This window comes from Mustelus asterias, chromosome 1, assembly GCF_964213995.1.
Source record: "Mustelus asterias chromosome 1, sMusAst1.hap1.1, whole genome shotgun sequence".
Lineage (NCBI taxonomy): Eukaryota > Metazoa > Chordata > Chondrichthyes > Carcharhiniformes > Triakidae > Mustelus > Mustelus asterias.
Genome location: NC_135801.1, coordinates 176,686,990 through 176,714,294, shown reverse-complemented (window position 1 = coordinate 176,714,294; position 27,305 = coordinate 176,686,990). Strand labels below are relative to the sequence as shown.

At 45.9% G+C, this 27,305-nt stretch overlaps 1 protein-coding gene across 5 annotated transcripts in view; it reads right to left on the bottom strand.

Moving 5' to 3' along the window:
* LOC144500523 (leucine zipper putative tumor suppressor 3-like) overlaps positions 1 to 27,305 on the bottom strand; it is a 235,981-nt gene that overhangs the window by 28,925 nt on the left and 179,751 nt on the right. The window contains exon 1 of one of the 5 annotated variants that reach the window (XM_078223595.1): positions 25,194 to 25,268. The exons of 3 other annotated variants lie outside the window; for them this stretch is intronic. The gene's annotated coding sequence lies outside the window, so the exon portion shown is untranslated. Of the gene's footprint in view, positions 1 to 15,516; positions 15,686 to 25,193; positions 25,269 to 27,305 lie in introns of those variants that run through there. One more of the 5 variants, XM_078223578.1, reaches the window with a different exon arrangement.

Sequence of the window (27,305 nt, the reverse complement as noted above, 5' to 3'; positions counted from 1 at the left end):
GTTTTCTGAACGTATTGAAACACCTACATGTTCTATATAGAAAATCAGAATATTATTGCATACTCTGTGATGTTTTTTCAGATATTTTATGAATAAAATATATCTTTTGCAAAAAATACCCTTTCCCATGAGCAGTTCCTATCTAATTTTCCCTCCCAGTGACTATCCTGTGTGTTAACAGCCAAGCCTCATTATGTATTCTCAGCTGAGAGCCCAGTAATCCAGAGGCAAGCCTCGAGGGCAGCCTCCGACTCCTCTCCCATGTCAGTTGGCCCAATTCCAGGTTGCACCCATCCTCCCGGCCACGCAGATCCCATTTTTGCACGTTCTGTTCATGCGGGCGGGCCAAGGTGTAAGTTTTCCTGATTCCTGCTCACCTTCAAGTCCTCTCTGAGCTAACCCACCCTCTCCTTTGAACTGCCTCACTCCAAATGCAACCGCTGATGTAGAGCATGGCTCCAGGCTTCAGATATGGTCTTTCCTGCAAGCTCTTCACACAGACCTAGCCCTGAAGTAGTCGGGTCCTCGGCTGGGAAACAGAAACAGGAAGACCAGGGCAGCTGCAAAACTATTGGATGAGTGGTTTTACAGATTTCATTGTAAATTAGGTTTAGGCTCTAAAGTGACTCCTTTGTTATCCCTGGCAACACAGCGAAGCAGTGAGTTACTAACAAAGAGCGGAATAGATTCACTCAGACCTGGGGTAGGAACCGGCTGTTTCCTGGCTTGTCATGGCTGTGATTAGAAGCACAAGGATAATGTTCCAACTTCACATCTTAAGGGAGGGAAGGGATATGGTTACATCATGATGTACCCTTCAGCACTAGAGGCACAATCTTGTGGAGGCGACAGTGGTCTCGGTCGCTGACTGGAGGGCTGGCGAGAGTCCCACATCGCCGGGAAGGCCTACTGCATCTTGTGCCACTCAGACACACAATAGGCCAGCCCTGTGTTAACAGCTGGGAGTCCTACCAAGAACAAAAGAGCAGGAGTAGGCCATTCGGCCCTTCAAGCCTGCTCAGCCATTCTACAAGATCGTGGCTGATCTGATTGTTTGATTTGATTTATAATTGTCACATGTATCGGGATACAGTGAAAAGTATTACCAAAAGAGAAAATGCTGGAAAATCTCAGCAGGTCTGGCAGCATCCACAGTAATTTGCTTTTACCCAGTGAAAAGCATCGTTTCTTGCGTGCTATGCAGACAAAGCAGACCACATTCAGAGTATACAAGGGAGAAGAAAAGGAGATGCTGAAGAATATAGTGTTGCAGTTACAGAGAGGGTGTGGAGAAAGATATGATAGGTCCATTCAAAAGTCTGATGGCAACAGGGAAGCAGCTGTCCTTGAGTCGGTTGATACGTGATCTCAGACTTTTGTATCTTTCTCCCGACGGAAGAGGGTGGAAGAGAGAGTGCCCGGGGTGCATGGGGTCCTTGATTACGCTGGCTGCCTTTCCGAGGCAGTGGGAAGTGTAGACAGAGTCAGTGGATGGGAGGCTGGTTTGTGTGATGGACTGGGCTACATTCACCACCCTATGTTGTGACTTTAGTTGCACTTTCCTGCCATCCAACCCTTCACTGCCATAACCCTCGACTCCCTTGCTGATAAAAAATCCATCTAAACCAGGCTTGAATTTATTCAATGATGTGTAGATGCCGGTGTTGGACTGGGGTAAACACAGTAAGAAGTTTAACAACACCAGGTTAAAGTCCAACAGGTTTATTTGGTAGCAAAAGCCGCACAAGCTTTCAGAGCCCCAAGCCCACTCACCTGAAGAAGGGGCTTGGGGCTCCGAAAGCTTGTGTGGCTTTTGCTACCAAATAAACCTGTTGGACTTTAACCTGGTGTTGTTAAACTTCTTACTCTATTCAATGAGCCAGCCTCCACTGCTCTCTGGGAAAGAGAATGCTGCAGACTAATGACACTTCGAGAGAAATAAATTCTCCTCACCTCAGTTTTAAATGGGAGACCTCTTAGTTTTAAAATGTGCCCCATAGTTCTAGTCTCCCCCACAAGGCTAAACATCTTCTCAGCACCCACCCTGTCAACAATACTCAGGAATCAACTGTCTTTAAGGCGCCAACACTTTTCCCTCTTTATATTCCTGGCAGGAAGGCAGGAATCATGCTTTCTCACAAAGGGTGGTCAAAATTAGGAACGTTCTTCCTGTAACAAGGCTGTGGCGGATTCTGGCTCAGGTGGAGCTTTCCCTGTCCAAGATCAATAGTTTCTCTGGTAAAGGGTTCGAGGTACATGGAGCGAAGGCAGGAATGTAAAGCTTCACTTTGGAAGGAGTAACAGGAATACAGAGTACTTGGTAGCGTGGATGAACAGAGGGATCTGGGTGTCCATGTGCATAGATCCCTGAAAGTTGGCACCCAGGTTGATAGGGTTGTTAAGAAGGCGTACGGTGTGTTAGCTTTTATTGGTAGAGGGATTGAGTTTCGGAGCCAGGAGGTCATGCTGCAACTGTACAAAACTCTGGTGCGGCCGCACTTGGAGTATTGCGTACAGTTCTGGTCGCCGCATTAAACGAAAGATGTGGAAGTGTTGGAAAGGATGCAGAGGAGATTTACCGGATGTTGCCTGGTATGGTGGGAAAATCGTATGAGGAAAGGCTGAGGGGCTTGAGGTTGTTTTCGTTAGAGAGAAGAAGGTTAAGAGGTGACTTAATAGAGGCATACAAGATGATCAGAGGATTAGATAGGGTGGACAGTGAGAGCCTTTTTCCTCGGATGGTGATGACTAGCACGAGGGGACATAGCTTTAAATTGAGGGGTGAGAGATATAGGACAGATGTTAGAGGTAGGTTCTTTACTCAGAGAGTAGTAAGGGCGTGGAATGCCCTGCCTGCAGCAGTAGTGGACTCATCAACATTAAGAGCATTCAAATGGTTATTGGATAAACATATGGATGATATTGGAATAGTGTAGATTAGAGAGGGGCTTTAGATTGGTTCCACTGGTCGGCGCAACATCGAGGGCTGAAGGGCCTGTACTGCGCTGTAATGTTCTATGTTCTATGTTGGGTTCAGCCAAGATCTGACTAAAATGGTGCAACAGGCTCAAGGGGCCTACTCCTATCCTGAATGGAATCAGAATGCACACCCTCGTTTTTTAAAGTTTAAAGTTTATTTATTAGTGTCACCAGTTGGCTTACATTAACACTGCAATGAAGTTACTGTGAAAATCCCCCAGTCGCCACACTCCAGCACCTGTTCAGGTACACGGAGGGAGAATTTAGCACGGCCAATGCACCTAGCCAGCACGTCTTTTGGACTGTGGGAGGAAACCAGAGCACCCGGAGGAAATCCACGCTGACACGGGGAGAACGTGCAGACTTCGCACAGACGGTGACCCAAGCCGGGAATGGAACCCGGATCCCTGGCGCTGCGAGGCAGCAGTGCTAACCTTGGGACAGGGGAGAGATATAACAGTTTGATCTTGAAGAGAACTAACTAGGGATCACCTGTTGCTCGGGGCTTAGCAACATGCTGGGCGCGGCGGGAGGGCTGAGCACCAGATCCAGGCCCAGATTTTCATCATGATGGTGAACCTCTCCGTTATGGCAAAAATGGCGGACGAGCCCGATAATTCTAAGCCCTGCCCCTGGGCACGGCACTTTCTATTTTCACAGGAGTGGGAGCAGAGACAGGCCGGGGTTCATGCACATACGTTGGATAGGTAGACCAGGAAAGTGAAATCCAGAGTGTGCACCTTAGGATAAGTAAGAGGAGATCTGAACTTGGTGAATTTGTTTGGATAGCCAGGGCAACCCTTTGGTGAGGTAAGCTACCCCATTAGGTATTTTTTTCTTTTTTATTCATTTGTGGGACATGGGCGTTGCTGGTTGGAGAGCATTTATTTCCCAACCCTACTCGCCCTTGGAGGGCAGTTAAGAGTCAACCACATTGCTGCGGCTCTGGAGTCACATGTCAGCCAGACCGGGTAAGGACGGCAGACCTCATTGAATGTTTTTAAGGCAAGGATAGATAAAGTTTTGAACAGTAAAGGAATTAAGGGTTATGGTGAGCGGGCAGGTAAGTGGAGCTGAGTCCACAAAAAGATCAGCCATGATCTTATTGAATGGCGGAGCAGGCTCGAGGGGTCAGCTGGCCTACTCCTGCTCCTAGTTCTTATGCTCTTATTTCCTTCTGTGAAGGATATTAGTGAACCAGATGGGTTTTTCCGACAAGGGCGCATTACTTTACCCAAAGGTGTCCCAGGATCATAGGGGAGGTGATGGCCTTGTGGCATTATCGCTATTTATCCATAAACTCAGCTAATGTTTTGGGGGACCCTGGTTCGCATCCCGCCATGGCAAATGGTGGAATTTGAATTCAATTTTTTTTTAAATCTGGAAATAAGAATCTACTGAAGATCTTGAAACCATTGTCGAATTGTTGGAAAACTCCATCTGGTTCATTAATTCCCTTTAGGGATGGAAATCTGCTGCCCTTACCTGGTCTGGCCTACATGTGACTTGAGCCACAACAATGTGGGTTACTCTCAACTGCCCTCAGGCAACTAGGGATGGGCAATAAATGCTGGCCAGCCAGTGGCACCCATGGCCCACGAATGAATAAAGAAAAGATGCACCACAACCATTACTGAATGACGGGGCAGATTTGATGTGTTATTTCCTTAAGCTTTTATGATCGAGTGATAAATTGGCCAGGATTCCGGGTATAACTTTCCCGCTCCTCTTCGGAATTGTTCCCGGGGATCTTTTGCATCTACCCGAACAGGCAAATGGGGCATCACTTTCCTGTCTCATTGTTCAGCAGCGCAGGCCCTGGAGTGGGACTTGAACCCAGAACCGTGTGATTCAGAGATGAGGCTGCTGCCAATTGAGCCACAGCTGAAACCCTGAAGGTAAGAAATTCTGAGTTGGGAGAAATGTCTTTGCGTGCTGTGGGGGTGTGGAACACTCAGCTTGACATTCAGAACACAGAATTCATTAGTTAAAAGTTGTTTTCGAGTGACAAGGCAGTCGTGTCAAAGCACACTGTTGCTGTTGTGTAGTCTAAACTGTTCAAATCCACTTGACAATTGAAAGATTCGTCAACAAACATTAGAGCAGTCAACAGATTGATGGAAACTTTTCCACTGGGTATTTGACACAAAGTTAATGTGGAATAAAACATCAAGGTTTTGTGTCTTAAATTTCCCGTGGGACTTTACAAAGCATCTGCTTTAAGAGCAATGACATCAGTGGGCAGTCAGATTTTCCCAGTCTCTCCAGTACGAGTCTCCCCACTGAATTTACTCTCTGCACACCAATAACAAGTGTTTATTCCACCTCCCACAGCTTAACATTGCTCTGTTTGACTTTAAACAAATATAGTTCACAAGCCCCACCCCAGTGCCTATTACCTGGCATGCTCCAAAGCTCATTGTACTGATTCTAAAACACAAAGCAGTGAACTAGAAACTTCGGACAAACTTCTTGAACTGATATTACTTGATTCATTTAATTAAATTTATCAAATACAATTCCAGTCTCTAGTTATCACCTCGTCAATCTCCACTATAATCCATTGCCTTGTTAGAGTTTATTTACTAGTGTCACAAGTAGGCTTCCAATAACACGGCAATGAAGTTACTGTGAAAATCCCCTAGTCGCCGCACTCTGGCGCCTGTTCGGGTCCACTGAGGGAGAATTTAAGCATGGCCAATGTACCCAACCAGCACGTCTTTCGGACTGTGGGAGGAAACTGGAGCACCCGGAGGAAACCCACGTAGACACAGGAAGAAGGTGCAGACATCGCACAGACAGTGACCCAAGCCGGGAATTGAACCCGGGTCCTTGGCGCTGTGAGGTAGTAGTGCTAACCACTGTGCCACCATGCCATCGTGTTAGCCCTCCCCAAGTGCATTCCCTCAATCATTTCTGGGTAAAATTCCACTGCTCTGCTCTCCTGCTCAGTCCATTGATATCCTCCTGTAGTCTACAGCTATCCTCCTCACTATCAAATCAGTTTCAGACTGGCCACCAGCGGGTTTCCCAATCCCCCATGGAGTACTGCATAGGAAGATCCCACAGAAAATTCACACCAGTATGAAAGAGGTTTGGGGCTCTCCACCCCACCCTGCTGATTATTGAAGCCACGGGCAGGGGGCTTGGGGGAAATCCAAGATTCTAAAGTTCCTTGTTGAACAGTGGAATTAACCAACTTGTCATCGTAGCACCATTCATGATTTTGAAAGGTATTGTTAAATTTCCCATTCACCATCTCTGCTCCGATCCAAAAATCCACTATTCTAGGCCTTGTTGCCATAACTATGGATCCAGGTGAAATTAAGATAATAAATCCCCCAACTCCAGAGAAACATGAGATTTTTGCCTCCAAAGAGCATCATGTGTATGAAACACGCTCCCAAATGAAAGTTAACGCCGGCCTGGTTATCACCCTTAAAGAAGCTGAGAGCTGAGTGACTGACCATATGGCTCGGGAAATGGGCCAATGAGTTCTAAGGATCAGGGTAACTGGAGATGACTGAGTGCTGTGTGCAACATGACTCCTGAACTGCTGGATTCAATGTCATGCCAAGAAAAGCAACCAGTCGAGGGTGATTAATGCAGGACGAGATATAATTGGGGCAGAGAGAGAGCTCACCGAGCCTCCCCTCAAGAGATGAAATACGTAGGGCTGAGCTCTGTGGTAGGTTACATTGTAGACGTCTGTGGAAAGAATGGGCCCGGATGGATCAAATGGCCCATTCTCATTCCATGCTGTTAGCCCATACCTCCTGCTATTTCCAGCATAAAACTCACCAGAGGGATGATACAGCACACTGAAGCTCCAGTGTCCTATATTCATGCCCAATGATTCTTTACACAGGCGTGGTCTCGATCTGGGAAAGATTAAATAAGACTGGTACTTCCTCACTGGCATGGAAATTCTCCCCGTGTCTGCGTGGGTTTCCTCCGGGTGCTCCGGTTTCCTCCCACAGTCCAAAGATGTGCGGGTTAGATTGACTGACCATGCTAAATTGACCCTAAATAGGTGGGGTTACGGGTGGGATTGTTGTCAGTACAATCTCAATGGGCCAAATGGCCTCCTTCTGTACTGTAGAGATTCTATTCTTCTATGAGTCCACCCAAACAAATCAGCTCTCTTTCCCCAATGCTGATGCCAATGCCTCAAGAATTGAAACCCCTATCTCTCACTCCATTCTTTCAGCCCTGCATTCAAACCTCTAATCTGTTTATCCAAATGCCAGTTTGTGGTTGGCTCTGGTAGTAATGGGTGGCAAGATGGCACAGTGGTTAGCACTGCTGCTTCACAACGCCAGGAACCCGGTCTTAGGTGATTGTGTGGAGTTTGCACATTCTCCCCGTGTCTGTGTGGGTTTCCTCCAGGTGCTCTGGTTTCCTCCAGTCCAGGGATGTGCAGGTTAGGTGCATTGGCCATGCTAAATTGCCCTTTAGTGTCTAAGATGTGTAGGTTATGGGAATTAACAAGGTAAATACATGGGGTTCCGGGGATAAGGTCTGGGTAAAATGCTGTTTCAGAGAGTCGGTGCAGACTCGATGGGCCGAATGGCCTCCTTCTGCACTGTAGGGATTCTATGGTTCTAATCCCGATGAGCTATTTGGCTGGGACTTTCTCCGATATCAGCAAGGCCATCACATCCAGGTCGTACTGAAGGAAGGGCAGCCTCTGATTCTGCCATCAAATCAGACACTGGATTAAAGTAAAGTTTATTTATTTGTCACAAGCAGGCTTACATTAACCCTGCAATGAAGTTACTGTGAAATTCCCCCAGTCACCACAGTCCGGCGCCTGTTTGGGTACACTGAGGGATAATTTATCATGACCAATTCACCAGCCTGCACATCTTTGGACTGTGGGAGGAAACCGGAGCACCCGGAGGAAACCCACGCAGACACGGGGAGAACGTGCAAACTCCACACAGACAGTGACCCAAGCCGGGAGTCGAACCCGGGTCCCTGGCATTGTAAAGCAGCAGTGCTAACCACTGTGCCACCAGATTATTGGCTGATCCAGTGCATGGTGAGCAGGAAACAATCTTCAACCAGTTACACCCCTTGGCACCCCCCCCCCCGGCAGCAAGCTGGCACTACCCCCTTCTGAAATGAGTCATGCTTCACACCATACTGACATCACGCTGCCATGAATGGATTTTCTGGGGATGATTCCGGCATATGGATCTGATAATTATATTTTAATTTATTATAATGAGGATGCCGACATTCAAAGTCAGGAAACAGTTCGTCTCTGATGGGGGCGGGGGAAAGGGGACAATCGCTTTCCGCTTTAACGTCGTCATTGTTGCCAAGCTAAATCCTCCCTCAGTGTACCCGAACAGGTGCCGGAGTGTGGCAACGAGGGGATTTTCACAGTAACTTCATTGCAGTGTTAATGCAAGTCTCCTTGTGACACTAATAAATAAACTTTAAATTTTAAAACAGGACTTGGTCTTCTCATGATATTTTCCGCTCCCGTCGCTGAAATACCAGCTTTTACAAATGCACCATAGAAAGCATTCTTTCTGGTTGTATCACAGCTTGGTATGGCTCCTGCTCTGCACAAGACCGCAAGAAACTACAAAAGATCGTGAATGAAGCCCAATCCATCACGCAAACCAGCCTCCCATCCATTGACCCTGTCTACACTTCCCACTGCCTCGACAAAGCAGCCAACATAGAACATAGAACATAGAACATTACAGCGCAGAACAGGCCCTTCGGCCCACGATGTTGCACCGACCAGTTAAAAAAAAAACTGTGACCCTCCAACCTAAACCAATTTCTTTTCGTCCATGAACCTATCTACGGATCTCTTAAACGCCCCCAAACTAGGCGCATTTACTACTGATGCTGGCAGGGCATTCCAATCCCTCACCACCCTCTGGGTAAAGAACCTACCCCTGACATCGGTTCTATAACTACCCCCCCTCAATTTAAAGCCATGCCCCCTCGTGCTGGATTTCTCCATCAGAGGAAAAAGGCTATCACTATCCACCCTATCTAAACCTCTAATCATCTTATATGTTTCAATAAGATCCCCTCTTAGCCGCCGCCTTTCCAGCGAAAACAATCCCAAATCCCTCAGCCTCTCCTCATAGGATCTCCCCTCCATACCAGGCAACATCCTGGTAAACCTCCTCTGCACCCTCTCCAAAACCTCCACATCCTTCCTGTAATGTGGGGACCAGAACTGCACACAGTACTCCAAGTGCGGCCGCACCAGAGTTGTGTACAGTTGCAACATAACGCTACGACTCCTAAATTCAATCCCCCTACCAATAAACGCCAAGACACCATATGCCTTCTTAACAACCTTATCTACTTGATTCCCAACTTTCAGGGATCTATGCACACATACACCTAGATCCCTCTGCTCCTCCACACTATTCAAAGTCCTCCCGTTAGCCCTATACTCAACACATCTGTTATTCCTACCAAAGTGAATTACCTCACACTTCTCCGCATTAAACTCCATCCGCCACCTCTCGGCCCAACTTTGCAACCTGTCTAAGTCTTCCTGCAAACTACGACACCCTTCCTCACTGTCTACCACACCACCGACTTTGGTGTCATCAGCAAATTTGCTAATCCACCCAACTATACCCTCATCCAGATCATTAATAAATATTACAAACAGCAGTGGCCCCAAAACAGATCCCTGAGGTACACCACTTGTAACCGCACTCCATGATGAATATTTACTATCAACCACCACCCTCTGTTTCCTATCCGCTAGCCAATTCCTGATCCAATTTCCTAGATCACCCCCAATCCCATACATCTGCATTTTCTGCAGAAGCCTACCATGGTGAACCTTATCAAACGCCTTACTAAAATCCATATATACCACATAATCAAGTACCCCACCCACCCCGGATATTCTCTCTTCCACCTTCTTCCATTGGGAAAAAGTCTGAGGTCACGTACCAACCGACTCAAGAACAGCTTCTTCCCTGCTGCCATCAGACTTTTGAATGGACCTACCTCGCACTAAGTTGATCTTTCTCTACACCCTATGTCTGTCACACTACATTCTGTACCCTCTCCTTTCCTTCTCTATGAACGGTATGCTTTGTCTGTATAGAGCACAAGAAACAATACTTTTCACTATATATTAATACATGTGACACTAATAAATCAAATCAAAATCAAAGCTGCCCAATACAAACGGGGAGCGGAAAATCCCAGCCTTAATATTATCCTAACTGGCAGAACTTACACAGCGACCTTCCAGTATCCTCCAAACAAGAGCAGCAGCAGCAGAAGTATTTTTGTAGCCATCCACTTGGGAATATCCTCTACTACGCAGCATATAAATAGAGATCTGTACAAAGCTGAGGTATCTACTTGTTGCAAGGGTGCAACCATTTAACACAAAAGCTCAGAAAGAAAGGACACGCGCCAGTACCAGTGTATGAAAATATGCAGCATCTCCGCTGCTATGACTGTAGCACTATATTCTGCACCCTCTCTTTTCCTTCTCCCCGGTGTGCTTTAGGAACAGTATGCTTTGTCTGTACAACGCACAAGAAACAATACTTTTCACTGTATCTCAATACATGTGACAATAATGAATCAAATCAAAATGGGGAAAGGCTAGTGGAAATATAAAGAAGACACAGAAGCTGTACTCAAATCACTATGGTCCTTGCTGACTAATTACTGATAGAAAATGGCTCTTTTGACAGTTAGGCATCAGTCATGATTGAATGGCGGAGCAGACTCGATGGGCCGAATGGCCTGATTCTGCTCCTATACCTTATGGTCTTAGATAACCAGCTCATGTTGCAGATCCTGCAGCGTTTAAAATATAAACAGGATTCAACCTGGCAGATACCCAGGAACCATCTCCCTTGCTCAAGGAATTCAAAACCAGGAGGCTCTTAAAACCTGCGAGCGAGGACATACAGAAGTGGGAATTCACACAAAGGGAAGCAGAATTCCCTGCATTTATATAGTGCCTTTCACAATCCCAGGTCATCCCAAAGTGATTTTACTGCTCGTGAGGCATTTCTGACCTGCAGTCACTGTGGTCATGTAGGAAATGGTGGTCAATTTGTGCATGGCAAGCTCCCACAAATGGCAATGTGAAAATGGCCAAATGATCTGTCTTTAGTGATGTGGGTTGAGGGATGAATGTTGGCCAGGGTATCATGAAGAATTCTCCTTCTTTTCCTGAAACATTATCGCAGGATCTCTTGCATCTATCTGAGGGGGCAGGTGGCACGTTGGTTTACAATCTCAACTGAATGATGCCACTTGTGGCATTGCAGCACTCCCTCAGCGCCAGCCAGGATTCTGTTGTTCAATTTGTTTCTGGAGTGGGACTTGAACTATTCTGACTCTGAGATGCGAGTGCTACAAACAGGACGGCAGCTGAGAAAAGGCTGCAGATTCTGGGAGAATTGAAAAGACTGAGGTTGCCGGATTTTGTTTGTTAAAGACATCAAAGATGTGCATTTAGGTAGCGCCTTTACATAACCTCAGGATTTCCCAAAACATTTTACAGCCAGTGGCACTCGGACGTGCAGTTGATGCGTTAACGTTGGAAACGTGGCAGTCAACTTGTGCACTACGAGGTCTCAAAAACAGTAAGAAGAGTTGTGGGGGAGTGGGAGGGAGGGGGAGTGGAAGGGAGGTGGGGAGCTAAATGGCTGAAAGATGTCACGGCCGCAGTGTCAAACACACGACTGTGAAATGCTTTGGTCTCTGATTCACTTTCTTGTCCACTGTTGTTCATCTGTAAGAGCTTCCATTTCTGACAAAGACTGTTCGTACTCTCTTTGTTTCCTGCCTTTGTTTCGCTCTGCAGTGATACTGCTGAGTGTTTACAGCAGTTTCTGCTTCTGTTAATGAGACTGAGCTGCCACAACAATGGAGCTTTCAATGCTACTCAATAGCCTTATAGAAAATTCTTCATTGTGTAGTCACTTAAATACACACCATCTCATTCCTATCCAAGTCACTGCATAGCGAACAACTCAGAAACAGGTTGAACTGGTAACTCTTAAGGCAAAGTAAAGACATTGTTCCTTTTTTTGGCTTGCATCCAATGCATCAAAGTCAAATTTCCAGAAGATGCTGGGTGAGGGACCTTTCTTTGTAGTGTCTGACTGACTCGAAACAAATTGTCTCTGTTTCGCTTGGGAATCTGGTGCATTCGAAGATAGGAAGCAAGTCTCTCGTCAGACTGGCTTTGTTCTACTTCTGGAAGCAAGGAGCTTCAGTGATGTCAAGGGCAAGTTGTCTAGTGGTCTTGTTCCTTATGAATGAAGGCTGCCTAATGAGTTGGCGAGAAGTTCTCATCACATGTCTGCCTGCCCCAAACCAGCCTACTGCACACAAACACGAAAGCTAAATACTGCAGAGGCTGGAAACTCTAAAATAAAACCAGAAAATGCTGGAACTACTTGGCAGGTCTGTAGAGAGAGAGACAGAGCGTCAACCTTTAAGTCAAGACCTTTTGTCAGAATGGCCATTGACCATTCACTCCCTCCACAATGTGCACCATCTCCAAGATGCACTGTAGGAACGGATCAAGGGCAGGAATTTCCCAAAGCCAGAAAATCCCACCTGAGATCAATGGACCTTTGAGTAGTCCGCCCCCCGCCCACTACGATTCCCATGGTGGGCAGGATGGGAAAATTCCCCCCCCCCGCCCCCAAGGATTCACCTGGCATTTTGCTCACATGGCGTGGGCCCCACTTGGTCAAATTTCCCCTCCATTTCCTCTTCCACAAGGAGAACAACCCATCTTCTCCAATTTATCCACATAACGGAAGAACCTTATCCCTGGAAGCACTTCAGTGAATCTTTTCTGCACCATTTCCATATCATCCGAAAGCATACACCAACTGCCCCAATATATGTAAGCTCTAAGTGGAAAGGCTTGGAATGAGTTTGTTTTTTGTATTACTGCAGACAGAAACGGAAGGCTCTACTCTAACACCCTTACCTTTGGATGAAATGTTAAACAAAGGCCTCCAAGGTGGATGCAAAGATCCCATTGTACCACATCAACCAGCTTACGTACAGCAAGATCTCACAAACAGCAGCACAATGATGACCAGATGATGTTTTTTTCTTTAAGTGGTGCTAATAAAGAGATCAATACTGGTTCACTAGACTGGGGGCTGTTCGAGCGGGAGAGGGCTAAAGCGTGGGCTGTTGTTGGCACTACCGTGTGTTCACACCATGCTCCACTGGAGTTCACATCAAGGCATCAAAGAATGGGAAACATGCAGAATGTAAAACCTTCAGCAACCAATGGAAATTTCCAATATGTCAGTGCCAAAGACAATAACAGAGAGCGAGCAGTAGCCTGAGGGCCATAATTCCAAATCCAGTACCTAAACATCCATACAAGCGATGAGCTCATACTGAAACCAGACTTTCATCACAAAAGGAAACATCTTCTTTATCCGTTTCCAATTAGAATTCTTGTCTTGTGAACCAAGCTCTGGAATTCCCTCCCTAAACCTCTCTACCCCTCTATCTCTCTATCTCTCTCAGAAGTTTAAAAGTTTATTTTATTAGTGTCACAAGTAGGCTTACATTAACACTGCAATGAAGTCACTGTGAAAATCCCCGAGTCGCCACACTCCGGCGCCTGTTCGGGTACACTGAGGGAGAATTTAGCATGGCCAATTGCACCTAACCAGCACGTCTTTCAGACTGTGGGAGGAAACCAGACTACCCAGAGGAAACCCACTCAGACACGGGGAGAACATGCAGACTCCGCACAGACAGTGATCCAAGCCGGGAATCAAACCTGGGTCCCTGGCGCTGTGAGGCAGCAGTGCTCTACACGGGGAGAACATGCAGACTCCGCACAGACAGTGACCTGAGCCAGGAATCGAACCCGGGTCCCTGACATTGTGAGGCAGCAGTGCTCCTTTTAACATGTACCTCTTATAAAACCTACTTCTTGATCAAGCGTTTTGACATCAGCCTGAATATCTTACTTGGCTCAGAGTCAAACTTTGCTTCATAACACTTGTGTGAAAAGCCAGGAGACATTTTATTACATTGAAGACAGTATAAATACAAATTATTGTTAATATTAAAGGTTACATTCTGCGAGACTGGAAACAGCCTCAGTGAAAAGTGCCGCTCATTGCACCTCATAGAATTCGCTGCATGTGAGGTTCTTGCTGATGTATCTGAGTGACGTGATAAGATGCTATATAAAGTCAGTCGCTCAGTTCTGCTGCAGCTTAGGTCATAGGAGAACAATCCCTGCATGCCAGTTCCCTGAATTTTCCCGACTAGGCGCCTTTTATTCCCAACAGTGTTGGAGTTTCACCGGCTCCAACTTTAAAATCAGGGCAACAGGGCTGCTCTTCACAATGTCACAGGAGAAACAGAAAGAAAATAATCATCTGTACTGGTCACCTTATTGACCTCAGGACGTCCCAGAGCAGTTGAAGGCCAAATTCCTACAAACAGCAAAGCGATATTAACTAGATAACCTTTTCTTTAATAAAGGTTGGTTGAGGGATAAATAGTGGCATTGGAGAGGGTGCAGGAAGCATTAACGAGAATAGTTCCAGGAATGAGGAACTTCAGTTACGGAGACAGACTGGAGAAATTGGGACTGTTCCGCAACTAACGTTCTCCCTCAGTGTACCCGAACAGGCGCCGGAGTGTGGCGACTAGGGGATTTTCACGGTAACTTCATTGCAGTGTTAATGTAAGCCTACTTGTGACACTAACAAAATAAACTTTTAAACTTTAAAGAGTGGTAGAGGGGCAGAGAGGTTTAGGGAGAGAACTGGGACTGGGCTGAGAGGAGATTTGATTAATGTGTTCTGAAATCACGAGGAGTCTGGACAGAGTAGTTAGGGAGAAACTGTTCCCATTGGTGGAAGGATGGAGAATGAGAAGGCACAGATTTAAGACAATTGGGAAAAGAAACAATGAAGATATGAGGAAAACGTCTTCATGCAGCGAGTGGTTAGGGTCTGGAAGGTGAGTGTGGTGGAAGAAGGTTCAATCGAGGCACTTATAAGGGAATCTTAATATCAGAAAAGGAAGAATGTGCAGGGCTATGGGGAGAAGGCAAGGATCGACACTCGGACGGAGCATTGTTTATTCAAAGAGGAGGCACAGACACAACGGGCCAAGAGGCTTTCTTCTGCGCTGCAACAATTCTGTGATTCTGTGAGGGTGTTATGGGTGATAGAATCAAGATGGGCAAATAAAGTGTCGGGACGCAGATTTAGCTGTGGTCTAATTGTGTGCTGGGTTCGAGGGACTGAATGGCCTACTCCTCTTTGTATGTATCTATCAGAGGTTAGCCAGCTGAAAACCCACACAAGCCACAGATTAAATACAGCATTTGTAGAGTTACTGCACACCAGAGCTCCTGCAAATCTTAGCGGACAAAATCTTTAAGGCTCTCGAGCCTGGTAATGAAAATAAGCCCCCTTATCAATAGTCGGCTGCACATTCAGCTCTTGGGCAACAAATGCGTCCAAGATAAAACAAACTGCAGAAGAAAGAAACACATCATACCTCCGGTCTCCTTCTGGTACATTTAGCTTTTGACTGGAAAATTAACGTCCTGGGAAGCTTGCAAAAGCCCGTACAGCTTCCGAATTCATCCCTTGTTGTGGAGCATAATGAGCTCGGGGAGCTTGCTACGGGAGGGTTTCCTCACAGCCTGCTGCTAACCTTGTCACTGTACAAGTGGCAAACTGCAATACAGGAAGATATATGTACTCGCGCGCACACACACAGGAGCTGGGAGGGGTTAAAGGACATTCTGCAGCACACATGTCAAAACTGTCAGCAGCGCTTGACTGGCTACTTGCACTGGCAGTACTGTTCCTCTACCAACTATGTAAACAGACTCAGCGGGCAGCCGGCACTCCCACTTACATTCAGATGGATTCTGCTCAGTGCTCTAACAGCCCTTTATCACCAAGTGAAAAATCAAATACAACTCCAGCACTTGCCTTTCTCTTAAAGGGACAATGTCTTCATGTAAAAAAAAGAAACACAATATGTGGCGGGCATAATTGTTGGTGCTCTGAGTGGGGCGGGGGGGATCCGATTGCCATGTCTGTTTGAAAGGAAGCACTTGCAATTATATCGTGCCTTAACATGTCCTCTGGAGTTCCTGAAATGCTGCACCATCAATGAATTTCTTAATGTGGAGGTGCTGGCGTTAGACTGGGGTGGGCGCAGTTAAGAAGTCTCACAACACCAGTGAGTGGCCCACTCACCTGATGAAGGAGCAGCGCTCCGAAAGCTCGTGATTCCAAATAAATCTGTTGGACTTTAACCCGGTGTTGTGAGACTTCTTACAATAAATTTCTTGCCAGTTATAGTCACTGTCATGCAAACAAATGCGTTAGCCAAATTGTACACAGCAAGATCCCACGGACAGCAAATGCATGACTAATTCTGACCCAGAGTTCAACACAAAAGCCCACAGAGCCGATCTTTTCCCTGCTTCTTCCCACACTTTCTGATTTCCTTTCAGATTTTCATTACTTGCAGTTTTGTTTTTCTGGTGATTGATTGATCAATCTCCATGTTGAATGAGGGAGGAATGTTGGCCAAGGCATTGGGGTTCCACTACTCCTCTTCAAATAGAATCACTGGATCTTTCAAATTCACCCAAGCAGACAGGAGCAATAATTGCAGATTTCCAGCATCTTAGCAAGGGATTTTCTGGCCCTTCCCGTCAGAGGGATATTCTGGTCCCATCGGAGGCAACCACCTGTGGTGGGGCGGGCAACGTCATAGACCTCAACACTGGCGACCAATGATGAGCGAGCTCCAGAAAACGGGGGCACTGGAGAACCCTGGAATTAGGAAGTTGGGCTTGTTTTCGTGTGGGGAAGTTGAGGTTTTCAGAGGGAACGATTGGAACCATTCAAGATTACAAAGTGAATTGTCAAAAATTAATCCCATCAATTTGCTAATTGTGGTAAAGATGTTGAAACAGCAAGGGGCACAAGCCAAAAATTAGGAAGTTAGAAAGAAAAAGCGAAGGCAGGTGAACCTAATGGGTCAGTTGTGGGATTATGGACTTGGCTACCAGGGAATCCAATGACAATATCAATGAGTTTAAAAGACAATATACATGTTTGGAAATAGAGATGAGATTCAGAGATTACCTGAAAGGTCATTCAAATGGTGATAAGATCCATTAAAGATACATGAGTTTTGCTTAACGTACTGATTTTTTCTGGTTCCTAAATATTTCCAAATATTTGGATATTTTTATCTGAAGGTTTTCACGAACAGGATATTATGAAGGAAGTTAGCTTACAGATTGATCCTTCGAACCTTCATTTGGGTTGGCAATATGTCTGTCATATCTGTCAAAAGGCAGAAAGGTCTTTCTCTGCTCGATCTTACTATCTCTTAATATCCAGAGCTTATCCTATCTTTGACCCATTGTTGGAATGTACCTTGACGATACCGAACCATCTCTTCTTTCAAGGCTGACTTTAAACCTTATTCAGGCCTTTCTCACCTCCAGACTCAACTATTCCAATTCTCTTAGTCTTAAATCTCCATGAATTCCAATTTGAACAAAATCTGCCGCAAGTGTCTTGTTCATTGTCAAGTCTTGCCTGCCCATCTCGCTTCAGTCACCCTCTTTCCCCCAACAAGTCAAGTTTAAATTCCACATCGCACTCCATCTGTGACCCTCCTCTATATAAAGTCATAAAGTAATAGAGATATACTCTAGATTTCCCTCCCCAAATATCTCTGGCCTCTTTCCTCATCCTTCAAAATGTTTTCAAAGCATTTTGCATCGACTAAACCTTTGGTCACATCTAATCTCTCCTTCCCTGGCCTTGTTTTCATATGGGTGGCCCGAAACTGAGGAGCAATTGTGCACCTTCTAACATGAGCACTCAAAACAGAAAGTCCTTCCTTTTGAAATATGTTACTATTTTAGGGCAACTCTATAGTGGAATATCGGGGTGTGATAACAGTAAAACATTTAGCTACCACATAGGCTTTCCAATCATGCACCCATTTAAGTACCTATGTGCAATATACATAAAGCAGCTGACTTATAAAGTTGTGATGATGATGAGCCTCGCCGTGGAAAAATGCCAAGGATGAGCATTGCAGTGATACCTTTATAGTTTCATAAAAAGTCTTAGTAAGGCTAAAATTTAAGCACACAACTTGTTTAAGTAAAGAATTCAAAATGATTTATATGAGGACACAGCAGCGAAGCAGAATCATATCACACAGCGCCGGGGCCTTGAAAGTGTGTTCAACAATAAGATTTTTTTTCCAGTTTATGTACTAACTGCAATAGTATTAACTCCATAACACCAGCCCAGAATATTGGGTAGGTCACCAGAGAGACAGGACAATGAGGATGTGACTCCACTCATTCTCCAAATCCTAGAATTGCCCACACTGAGGTTTTACCAGCCCATTGCCCTCCTCTAACACCACAATCTTCCCCTACCCACCCCGACCAACTCTTTACGGTTTACTTTGGGAGTACTTTCTTTTTCCTTTAATTGGGTGTGCTGACAGTAATTAGCAAACAAGGCGATGTGTCAACCTCGATGCTGAGTGCTCTGTTAGAGAGGAACCTATTCCTGTCCTCTGCTGAACTCCACATTCGCCAATCTGTCTCCATAACCCGGGGCATTGCAATCAGAAGTAGGAGGCAGAAAGATTTTCTTTTTAAACACCTCAGCAAGTCTTCATGCTCTAAAACTAATTGTAGCTCACTAGATCCATTGTTAGAATAGAATAGAATCCCTACAGTGCAGAAGCAGGCCATTTGGCCCATCGAGTCTGCACTGACTCTGTTAAGAGGATCTTACCCAGATCCTATCCCTGTAACCCCATGTATTTGCTCTGTTAATCCTCCTAACCGACACATCTTGGGACACGAAGGGGCAATTTATCGTGACCAATCAACCTATCCTGCACATCTTTGGACTGTGGGAAGAAACCAGAGCATCTGGAGGAAACCCATGCAGACACGGAAAACTCTGCACAGACAACCACACAAGGTTGGAATTGAACCCGAGTCCCTGGCGCTGTGAGGCAGCAGTGCTGACCACTGTGCCACCCTTTTAAAAGATCAATTTTTGTTAACCAAAGGGATTAAGGAATTTGGGATAATCCATGGGTACATGTTGTTGGGCTACAGATCAGCCATAATCTCAATAATGGTGGAAAAGGGTTGGGGGGGCTAAATGACCGTGCCTATACCTTTGTTCACTGCCCAGCACTCAGCCTGAGACCAGCCATCTCAGCACAGAGCCAAGACTGGGATTTGATTTGATTTGATTTATTATTGTCACATGTATTTACAGTGAAAAGTATTGTTTCTTGCACGCTATACAGACAAAGCATACCATTCATAGAGAAGGAAATGAGAGAGTGCAGAATGTAGTGTTACAGTCATAGCTAGGGTATAGAGAAAGATCAATTTAGTGCAAGGTAGGTCCATTCGAAAGTCTGATGGCAGCAGGAAAGAATTTGTTCTTGAGTTGATTGGTTCGTGATCTCAAACTTTTGTATCTTTTCCTGACGGAAGAAGGTGGAAGAGAGAATGCCCAGGGTGCATGGGGTCCTTGATTATGCTGACTGCTTTTTCGAGGCAGCGGGAAGTGTAGACAGAGTCGATGGATGGGAGGTTGATTTGAGTGATGGACTGGGCTCCATTCACGACCCTTTGTAGTTCCTTGCGGTCTTGGGCAGAGCAGGAGCCATACCAAGCTGTGATACAACCAGAGAGAATGCTTTCTATGGTGCATCTGTAGGTCTCATCTAAATAGCCCAGAGTGGGAAGAGCATTATGCCTGGGGAAAGGAGCCATTCTGGAAATCAAATGACTATTGGTGTACTGTTGCCCTTCAAGGGCAATAAATGCTGGCCTGGCCAGCGATGCCAACAACCCGTAACAGAATTAATTTTATAAAAAGTCAAAACAAGGATGATAAAACCAGAGTTGTAATTGAAAAACGGTTATACTTGGAAAGTTTATACAATGAAACCTTCCCTTAATTAGTTCAAGAAATGCTGTTTACATTATGAAGAAGGAACAGCAATGCTCTGTTTACATGACAAGATTTCAGCTATTGTCACTATCCAGAACAATGAGGGTTTACAATGCAATGAGACAGCCTTGAAAGAAGAAATGGAAAAGCCTCAGACAGCTTTACATTATCAGGTGTTACCTTTTGCCCGTTTTGCTGCACCCTTAAAGACAGATTCTCTAACTCCACCTGATATCGGCACCATCACGCCACCTGATATTGGCACTGTCACTTACATAATGAGTATCATAGAACCCTTGCAGTGCAGAAGGAGGCCATTCGGCCCATCGAGTCACAATCCACCCAGGCCCTATACTCCTAACCCCACGTATTTACCCTGCTAGTCCCCCTGACAGCATGGCCAATCTACCTAACCCGCACATCTTTGGACTGTGGGAGGAAACCGGAGCACCCGGAGGAAACCCATGCAGACACGGGGAGGATGTGCAAACTCAAACAGACAGTCACCCGAGGCTGGAATTGAACCTGAGTCCCTGGCATTGTGAGGCAGCAGTGCTAACCACTATGCCACACTATGCTCGTGCCACTGTGAGAGTGTGTGGAAATTATTCCATCATATCTTCATGAAATGTAGAAAATCACAGGGTGAAAACCCGAGAATTCCCCGGCTCGCAGCAATGTGGGAACCCCCTCATGGATGGCCATGGATCAGGAGAGACCCCATGATGAGCTTCACAAGGGCAGTTATGAATGGGCAATATAGACTCTGGCCTTTCCAGTGATGTCTACCTCTGGAGAATGAATTAGAAAAATGCACAGCAGTACACTTAGAGAATTTGGATTGTGTCCAGAACGGCATTCAGAATTTGTATCCCATTAAGGTGATACTGGTGGTTACAAGCATGTCACGGGTAGTGATAGTAAGAGGAGTAATTTGAAGTGATCAATTAAAGAGCCGCACACAACAATGTTATCACTCAGCAATGTGGTTAAAGTTAAAACTTGTTGGACAAGTGTGAGATTTTCTTTAGTGTGCTGGATCCATTCGGCTGAGTGTCTGGTTGTTTAGGGTTAGACATAAACAAAATTACATTGAATTTACAGTACAGGAACAGGCATTTGGCCCAATGGGGCTCTGTTATTCCTTCTACTCCACACGAGACTTCTCCTATCCCTTGTCAATCCAAACCCACCAACATAAACTTCTAGACCTCTCTCCCTTGTGTGTTTATTCAGCTTTCCCTTGAAGCATCTTTGCTGGTCTCCTCACTCTTTGGATGAAGACATTTCTCCTGAATTTCTTTTTGCACTTATTGGTGACTATCTGATATTTACAGGCTCCAGATTTAGTCTCCCCCACAATTGGAAGCATCATCGCTATGTCTACCTATCAAATCCTTTATAACTTTGAATACCTCATGTCTAAGCCTTTAAAGAGAAAATCTCTTCAGTCTTTCCTGTGAAATATAATCCTTCAGTTCCAATGTAAATATTTACTGCATCATCTCCAGTGCCTCCAGAATTGTCAGAAGCACTCTTTGGTCTCACCAAGGTTCGATACAAGTTTCACCTAAGCTGATGCCAACTCTTCATCAGATTTTAAGATTGTGAGTCATCAAACGTCCAGAACAACTAGCTAACTCTTTTCCTGAAATCAGTACCTGACATACGGGGTTGAATTTGGTCAGGCTACATTCCCAGCACAAAGCCACACTGAGTGCTAATGTGGATTAACTTGGATGTGGGGTTCAGTGCATCAGATCCATGGAACCCCCAGTGTTCCAATCATTAATTTTAATGACCAATCTTGATACACAATTCTCCAAATCAATGCTCCCATCCAGCAAGATTCAGCAATGAGGAAATAAAGTGCTCAACTCAGGCCCAAAACCAAGTAGCGAGGTCTGGGGACGGAGGGTGCAGTGCCACTAATGGCTGCCCCTCCATTCAGCAAGGCCATGGCTGATCATCGACCTCAACTCCACTTCACTATCTCATCCCCATATCCCTCAACGCTCACACATTTCTCAATCTCAACCTTGGATCTACTCAATGACGGAGCATGCACCACTCTCTGGGGTACAGAATTCCAAAGATTCACAACCCTCTGAGAAAAGAAAAACTCCTTTCAGTCCTAAAGGCAGACATTTCGTCCAAAAACGATCGCAACCCCTCCCCCCACTTACCCCACTGAGGATGGCAGGGGAGGGGGATGTGATGATGCCTTGAGTTCCGAGAGAATTGATGACAGGACGAACAATGAGCAGGTGCAAGCAACATTGTTTGACTTTGATGTTCAACCCTCCTACCCCTAACCGCTTACTCAGCATCACTAAAAATAAACTGCACTATTTAGCTGGGACACATGAGCCACTTCTCATCAATCAGCACTCCACAAACACAGGTAACTTGCCAGGTCCCATGTCATTGTCTGAAGAGCATTATTCTTAACAGCAATGCTAGTGGGGAGGCGGTGGTGTAGTGGTCTTGTCATTGGACCTGGTAATTCAGAGAGCCAGGGAGCCCAGGTAGAATCATAGAATCCTACAGTGCAGAAGGAGGCCATTTGGCCCATCCAGTCTGCACTAACCACAATCCCACCCAGGCCCTATCCCCATAATCCCATGCATTTACCCTGCTAGTCCCCCTGACACTAAGGGACAATCTAGCCAATCTACCTAACCCGCACATCTTTGGACTATGGGAGGAAACCAGAGCACCCGGAGGAAACCCACGCAGACATGGGGAGAATGTGCAAACTCCACACAGACAGTGACCCAAGCCGGGAATCGAACCCGGGTCCCTGGAGCTGTGAGGCAGCAGTGCTAACCACTGTGCCACGGTGCCACCTGTAATGCTCTAGAGACACTGATTCAAATCCCACCATGGCAGATGGTAAGAATCAGGAATTAATTCTGACCATGAACCATTGTGGATTATTGTAAAAAAAAACAATCTGGTAATGTCCCTTAATGAAGGAAATCTGCTGACCTTACTTGGTCTGGCCTACATGCGACTCCATACTCCAGATCCACAGTATTGTGGTCAATTCTTAAATGTCCTCTGTTCATGAGCCCAGGCAACAGCACCCACATCCAATAAATAAAGAAAAAGTGAGTTGTCAGATGTAGCAATGCAAGGAAGCCTCGTGATGTAAGGAAATCATTCCTGATGATTCCAGGAGAACAGGAACATTCTTTCAAAAATTAGCTAGCTGTTACTTTGATCCACGGCCCATTACAGTCTGACCACCTCTGGTGACTTTGTGAAATCGAAAGAAGACACCTCAGCCCCTCGACAGAACTTCCTTCAGCAGCTGCAAGCCCGCACTCAGCCTGTGATGCTGACTCTCGGGCACGGTTTAGATTCTTTGACTGTCGCAACCATCAGACAACCTCCTGAAAGCCAAACCTGACACAGGGTCAAAGTTCAGCCATGGTCAGTGGAGAGCACTCGCATCCCTGAGTCAGAAGGTTGTGGGCTACAGAAATAGGAGCAGGGGTGGGTTGTACAGCCACTAATAACTGCCCCTCCATTCAGCAAGACCATGGCTGATCATTGACCTCACCTCCACTTCACCACCCTTGATCCCTTGATGTTCATGCATTTCTCAATCTCAACCCTGGATATACTCAATGACGGAGTACGCACCACTCTCTGGGGTACAGAATTCCAAAGATTCATAACCCTCTGAGAAAAAAACTCTCATTTCAGTCTTAAAGGCAGACACCTCATCCAAAGACTATGTCCCCCCACTACCGCCCCCCCCACCAGCCCCACTCCCCCCCCCCCCCCACCCTCACCAATTACCCCAGTTGTAGACTCTCCAGCCAGAAGAAACAGCCCCTTTCCAGATACTTATGCCCATCATCTAGGATGGCATCAACATCAACATCTTTCGGATGAGAAGTTAAAGCAAGGCTCTCTTTGCCCTGTTGAAGATGAGCAGTAAAGGTCTCCCCAGTGTCCTGGCCAACAGTTATTCTTCAACCAACTTCATTACAATAAAATCAAATTTTCACAGTAACTTCACTGCAGTGTTAATGTAAGCCTACTTGTGACACTAATGAATAAACTTTAACATTTGTGCAAGGATCGTGAATGAGAGGACACGGATTTAAAGATATTGGCAAAATGAAGGAGAAGCGATTAAGAGAGAAAAAACTTTCTCACACAGAGTGGTTAGGGTCTGGAATGCACAGAGGGAATGTGGTGGAGGCAGCTTCAATCATAGAATCCCTACAATGCACAAGGAGGCTATTTGGTCCATCGAGTCTGCACTGACTCTCTGATAGAGCATCTTACCCAAGCCCTATCCCTTTTACCCCACACTTCATTTTGCCAATATCTTTAAATCCGTGTCCTCTCATTCACGATCCTTGCACAAGTGTTAAAGTTTAAAGTTTATTTATTAGTGTCACAAGTAGGCTTACATTAACACTGCAGTGAAGTTACTGTGAAAATCCCCTAGCTGCCACACTCTGGCACCTGTTCGGGTACACGGAGGGAGAATTTTAGCATGGCCAATGCACCTAACCAGCACGCCTTTCAGACTGTGAGAGGAAACCAGAGCACCCAGAGGAAACCCACGCAGACACGGGGAGAACGTGTAAACTCCGCACAGACAGTGACCCAAGCTGGGAATCGAAGGCAGCAGTGCTCCCGAAGTGGGAACAGTTCCATCCTATCTACTCTGTCCAGGTCCCTGGTGATTTTGAACACCTCCATCAAACCTCTCAGTCTTCCTTTAATTAAAAAAAATAGGGCTCTAAACTTTTCAATTTCTAACATAATTCTCCCATTACCGTGAGTGCCTTCAGCCTGATCTGGATTTGGTGCAATGCTTGTCCTCATTCTGAAGGGTAATGGAGTCACTCTGTTCCTGGGTGAGCGAATTTCTCTTTTATTTGTCACTCCTCCAGTGGTCCCAGGGGTGCTGTTCATCTCCCCTGAGCCAATGAGTGAGACAATCAATTCAGATTCAAACAGTTATTAAAAAGAGAAATGGGTTCGGGACACAGCACGGGGGGGGGGGGGGGGGGGAGCACACACACACATATATATATATATATATAGCCCACTCGATATGGTCCGCAAATATCAGTAGCGCAGCTTTAAGACTCATCCTCGCTGCTCGACACAGATCAGAAAGCACATTAGGAGCCAGCGAGAGGTGCACATTGCCAGTACCTGCCGCATCTTCACACAGCCGGAGTGAGGGTAAAATGCAGCTCACTTTGAGGAATGCATTCAGCACTCTGACTCTCCTCCAGACTCCCACCGAAACAGCTCCCGCACTGAGAACAGTGAGTCACCTGTACACAGACATCCGATCCCCTCAGTCCCTCCTTCACTCTGCTCACTTTCAGCCTATTGGGTTTCCACAACCTCATTTACATCCCTCAGCCTTGTTTCTCCGTTTATTTACTGGGATACCCCTGAAGTTCTGAACAACAGCCCCAACCAACCCAGTTACCTCCCCCCACCTGAAAAAAAGCTCCGGTCCTGTCATTGTCCCTCCTCCTTTGAATCACCAAAGCTCACAGTCTCCTGATTTAACCACTTCATTACTGCCACTAAGGGTCGTGAACGAAGCCCAGTCCATCACGCAAACCAGCCTCCCATCCATTCACTCTGTCTACACTTTGCGGTTGGTGCAGACGCGATGGGCCGAATAGCCTCCTTCTGCACTGTAGGATTCTAGGATTCTCCTTCCCGCTGCCTCGGAAAAGCAGCCAGCATAATCAAGGATCCCACGCACCCCGGACATACTCTCTTCCACCTTCTTCCATGAGGAAAAAGATACAAAAGTCTGAGGTCACGTGCCAACTGACTCAAGAACAGCTTCTTCCCTGCTGCTGTCAGACTTTTGAATGGACCTACCTTGCATTAAGTTGATCTTTCTCTACACCCTAGCTATGACGTAACACCACATTCTGCACCCTCTCATTTCCTTCTCTTTGTATGGTATGCTTTGTCGGTATAGCGCCCAAGGAACCATACTTTTCACTGTATACTAATATATCTGAGAATCAAATCAGTTTATTAGATTTTTGTAACCATCCCGTCCCGACTTTCCATTGACAGCAGACTTCCCAGAAAGAAAGCAACTTGTAAAGTGGGGAAATAAGAATACTAGTATGAACTGTTCTTTTCCCTCCTGGATTCAGAGGGACTCAAGAAGCTCGGCACCTTCCAGGACCAAGCAGCCCACTTGATCAGCACTCTCTCCACCACCTACAACATTCACTCGCAACCACCAGCACACAGTGACAGCAATGTGTCCCGTCTACAATATGTACTGTGGAAACTCCTTCAACAGCACCTTCCAAACCCATGATCACTACCACCTAGAAGGACAGATACCAGGTAAGGACGACAGATTTCTTTCCCTAAAGGACATTTGTGAACCAGATGGGTTTTTCCGACAATCGACAATCATTTCACGGTCACCAGTAGATCCTTAATTCCAGGTATTTTTTTTTATTGAATTCAAATTTCATCAGCAGATACCTGGGAACATCACCACCTGCAAGTTCCCCTCCAAAGCGCTCACCACACTGACTTGGAAATATATCGCCCCCATTCCTTCATTGACGCTGGGTCCAAATCCTGGAATTCCCCCCCTAACAGCACTGTGGATGTCCAAACTCCCCAGGGACTGCAACGGTTCAAAAAGGCAGCTCACCATGACCTTCTGAAGGGCAATTAGGCATGGGCAATAAGCGCTGGTCTAACTAGTGATGCCCACATCCCATGAATGGATAAATAAACTTTGTTTGTTCATAATTCCCAGCAGTATAAGCACATGATGTGCAGAATCACATTGTCATTCACAACACACTCTCAGAACCATATAACATAAAAGAGGGAGTCAATGGCCTAGTGATATTATCACTAGACTATTAATTCAGAAATTCAGCTAATGTTCTGGGAAGCGGGGTTCGAATCCCACCACAGCAGATGGTGGAATTTGAATTCAATAAAAAAAATATCTGGAATTAAGAATCTACTGATGACCATGAAACCTTTGTTGATTGTCAGGAAAAACCCATCTGGTTCACTAATTTCCTGTAGGGAAGGAAATCTGCTGTCCTTACCTGGTCTGGCCTACATGTGACTCCAGAGCCACAGCAATGTGGTTGACTCTTAACTGCCCTCTGGACAAGGGCAACTAGGGATGGGCAATAAATGCTGGCCAGCCAGTGATGCCCATGAGCTACAAATGAATACAAAAAAGAGATAGGTGTGGCCATTCAACCCTTCCAGACACCTCAGTCAGTCAATAGAATCATGGCTTGA